Genomic DNA, 4,813 nt, shown 5'->3' with positions numbered 1-4,813 from the left:
CGAGTACGTGAACCTCGACCTGCGATACATTACTTAGCTTCCGTTGTCTGTTGTGGGCATGAGACGATTTGGTCTGTGAAAACTTTCACAACACTCGCAGTGTTCGTTCTCTTTGTTTGACTCGCAAGATCAAGACCACCGCGTGTCACCAGGAAGCACTGTACCGACACCTAACACAAGTTTTTCGGTTAACAACACTTTGACGACAAGACAAGTGCTGTGTTTCGGAAGCGTCAGAAAATGGCTGCAAACATTGCTACAGCTGGTTCATACAAGAATCCCAAACTCCTCGCCGTCAGAGATGTGGAAATTGATAAGAGTGGAAAATTCAAATACATTCTAATGAAGGTCCACGACCCAGAAAAGGATCGGGAATTCAAGCACATTGTCCGTGGATACACCAAGGCATGCTACCACGCCGACATTTACGACAAATTCTCCCCCAACATCGAAGCAAGGGGACTGGATTGCGAGTGTGTTGGAGGAGGACGCATCAATCACGAACCCTCCAAGAAGAGCATTCACATATATGGCTACTCACAAGGATATGGGCGAGCGGATCACTCAATCACGCATTCGATTATTCAGCGCAAATTCGGATCGGAATACGAAATAACGTGGTCAAATGATGGATATTAAGACAGAGGCTGTGTTTACTGCCTTCCGACTACCACGATGCTGAAACGACATGGACATCGACTGAAACATAAGACTAGGCCGGGTGATTGTTAAACAACTGTCTGTTGTGAACTGCTTCGCCATTGTGTAAAGGACCACTCGGACATTATTTATTATCCAACTTATAATTATACAAGTTTGTTTGTTTTATAAGCCATCATATTCATCCCAGTTTATATCATAACCAATTCAGTTTAGGGTCCTTCGTTATTCGGATCTTTCTGTAAAATAAAAAAAACGTTACAGCTTTAATCTTCGTTTTTATGACCATTTGATTAAGTATATTACCTTGGGAATTTTAGCACTGGTTGCACAGATTGTTTATGATAGTGCGTAGCTGACTGGAACACCTGGTGTCCTTGGTCTCTGTAGGAAAGTGTTTATGCAGATTCACTTCACCCAGATAGGGTATTTAACTCATCTTACGTTAGATAAAGTACAGCCACAAAATGAATGGGATTCTACGAATGTCAGATTTTGGTCAACACGTTGAGAATAATCTAGAATTGATTAAGCACAGACTGTTTAGCTGTTCCACGAAGTCCCTCAACTATCGTATTACAAAGCTGGCATTTACCAGCTTAATAAGAAAATAACCAAGTTAGACAGAAGCACGTTTGATATGAAATACCTTCGCTAACCAAATTTAATACGCTGACAGCGCTATGTTCATCCTTAGAAACATCTTTCATATATGTGAAGTAAGTCTGGATTTATCAAGAAGATCTAAAGGCATAGCGTGTACGTGACTGAAACGGTAAGTAAAGACACTCTTACTAACCCTCCCCTCTCCTCCCCCTGTACTATCAGTGGGAGAGATACATCCCCGCGTCACGAGTACCAAGAGGTAGTGATGCACCTCATGGCTTCTGCATGCTGCTGCGTGGTGATCAGCCTCCCACGGAGAGATGATAAGGCCAGCTGATTTGATGCTATTCCTTGTTCCCCACATGCTTGGATGGGAGATGTAGAGTCTGCTGATTACAATCCACTTCCTATTTCAAAGTAAACACTTTATACATAACAACTTCTTTATTATTCAAGAAATAGCGACTTTTCGGTGTAGATCCTGTCAAGCAACGGAAAAGGTTCTGGATCGAAATTTCGGTATTACAGTATAATAAAGAAGTTATTATTTCCAAAAAATCGTCTACTTTGTAATACGTCAACTTCTAAGAAAATTTCTCAAACAATACATCATATTTATCATTCCCGTATTAACACTGAGATGTATAATTAATGTAACTTGGTGGTTCGTTTATTCATTTTTTATTTTCTTCCCATTTTCTTTTTTGAGAAATTACTTTTTGAAGTGAAATTTTTTTACAATGAAACCTAGTTAACTCGAAGTCCTATCGACTTTCGAACGGATGTTGAGTTATCGGTAGTTCTAGACAAGCATTATTTGACTGCGACTGCAGACGCACTGCACTAGGCTTTTCACATATCCACATACGGCTCCATAACAATGATTTTACCACATATGACACCGTAACAATGATTTCACCACATATGACACCGTAACAATGATTTCACCACATATGACACCGTAACAATGATTTCACTGGGGACGGTTCTGTTCCAATGGATAGAGCTTCACCTCTGGGGATTTCTTATGACAATAGGTCTCCATCATCCTATACGCTGCAAGAGGCAAATAATGGATCTGGTAGTCCGGCTCCGCGACGTGGTCGTAAAAGTGTTATCTCAAAATAGATATCACTGGATTGTCTGGTCTCGATTTTTTACAGGCTGTTGTCACATAGCTTGATAAGTGCGGCGTTAAACAACAAACATTCAGGCCCCCGGGACTTGTCAACACTACAGAGTAAAGCAATCGACAATTTGATATTCTGTCGGGGACTTGTCAGAGACAGTTTTTGCGATCACTGCTTTTTCGCTTAAAGGAAGAGATATTTCCCCCTCACAAAATCATCAATGTCAGTTTCTGTGTGTTGGGGTGAACTTGGTAATTGCTTTCTTCAGAGCCAAGCGAAATATATATGCGTTTTAGACATTCGTCTCAAGTCTTCCTCCGGGTAGGACTTATAACACAAGTGATATTTGAGTGTTTGAAGAATGGGAGATACGATCGTCTTAGCGCTGAGATCGTTTCATGGAACCGGGGCCAGGAGCCTTTTCTAATACTGTTAATGCTAATTAGTTGGATAATTATTCGAAACAAGTTCCCAAGATACGTTTTATCATGTTTAGGTTAAACTTTCCTAACTGGCATCCAGAACGTTGGAGCGGTGTGTAGCCTTGAGGCATTCGCCCGTTATTCGGAACATCGGGGTTCGATATCCTGTGGATGGGTACCATGCATTTATGGCAGCCCAATTTGATCTCAACCCATCTCACCCCAGCAAATAAATCATTTATACAAGACCTGCATTCATACAATTAATGAAAGAAAAAAGCTAACCCTTGGATATTGTTAGATTTCAACTGACTGAAATGCCAGTATGGCGGGGAATGCTTGCTATTTTATCTCGCATATCTTTTTATCTTTTTTATCTTTTATCTTCCCAGAGTAACGTAAGCTCTGGGGTTTGCTTTGGTGAGGAGAGGTGAAATGGGGCTTAACTTCGCGTTCAAGATTATTGCGCTGATATAGTGATGTGCATGTGTGTGGCAGCTTGTACTATCCGGTCTGAAGCCAATTTTATAGTACCTACTGATATACCATGCCGCAGTTTAATATGAATACTCCACTTAGGCGCAGTACACTGACTCCGAGCTAGTGTCAGAACCATCTTTTAACGTCTAATTTGAATCAGGCTTGAAACGATGCTATTGCATCGAGTGAGTATGGCTTTACGCCGCTTTGAGCAATATTCCAATTTTTCCCGGCGGATGACATATCACTATAGAGTTTTTTCAATAAGGTTCCAAGGATAATTCACGATGGACAAAACCAGAATCGGAAAACGAGTCCCCAGTTTCCACCAAAACGCAAATGACTGCAGCCGTGAAGCGAGACGTTTCTGGCTTCTGTGAGATTAAGATGTTCACGAATGTCATATTAACGTACCTCAGATGATATAACCTATTTTTCTCAAGTTTTTGAAGCACCCTTATACGTTATTCACAAATATGAAATGAAGAGTCTTCAAAATAACCATGGTTTGGTTTACAAACGAGATTGGGAGTCATACACCGTGAGGAATAGAACCCGCCGCTTTGGCGTGAGGAGCCCAAATGTAATGTCAGACTTTATAAAAATGTTTGGTTTAAAATGTTAGTAGAAAGAATAAATCTGAAGAGCACTATTTTTTATGACTGCCAAAGCACGTATGTTACAAATACTAAGTCTGTCTTTGAATGTTTTGCTTATTTTTACACATACCGACCCTGAATTTTCACAACATTATCCGTAAATCATCAAACGAAAAGTGTTTGGCCAACGACCGTTTACAACTTTTAGTGTCATTGACAACAGTAATATCTTGTTATGTAGTCGTGGTACGATGGAGAAAGCGCTTTAGACGTCACCGTGGAGGCAGTTACAGTAGACTTTGTTTGTTGGTTTACGCGCCATCCAGCAATCTTCCACCTATATGACGGTCGTCTGTAAATAACCGAGTCTGGACAAAACAGTCCAGAAATTGACATCACCAGCATCGATCTGGACATCTGGGATACGATGACATGCATCAACCAAGTCAGTGAACCTGACCACCCGATCATGTTAGTCGCCTCTTACATCAAGCATGGGTTGTTGGGGGCCAATTCTGACCCGGAGCTTAATGGGCCGAGTGGTCAGACTCGGTGATTGGTTTGAAACTGTAACGACGCCCCCCGACGGTGTGGACCGTTTCTGGATTGTCTGGCCCAGCATATTTACAGGCCGTGGTCACATCATAGGCGAATCCAGAGGTGTGTGTGTGGGGGTGGGGGGGTGGGGGGGGTGTTAGGGGGTAGTCCAGTAAAATTATCTGAGAGGATTTTTTTGTTTTAAAAATTCTGGATCCGCCCTTGTACATACTGGGATATTGCTGAGTGCGACCTTACACAGATACAACCCGAATACACTCTACGCAACACGCAAAGACAGATAATACGTCTCTTGTGATATCCCATTGCAGACAGAGATTATTCCACTAAGAACAAAAAGGTTCATTTCCCCATCTCA

Source organism: Haliotis cracherodii, unplaced genomic scaffold (genome assembly GCF_022045235.1).
Source record: "Haliotis cracherodii isolate W230 unplaced genomic scaffold, xgHalCrac1.p SCAF_8, whole genome shotgun sequence".
Taxonomy (NCBI): domain Eukaryota; kingdom Metazoa; phylum Mollusca; class Gastropoda; order Lepetellida; family Haliotidae; genus Haliotis; species Haliotis cracherodii.
The sequence above is the reverse complement of the archived record's forward strand: the minus strand, read 5'-3'. Positions refer to the sequence as shown.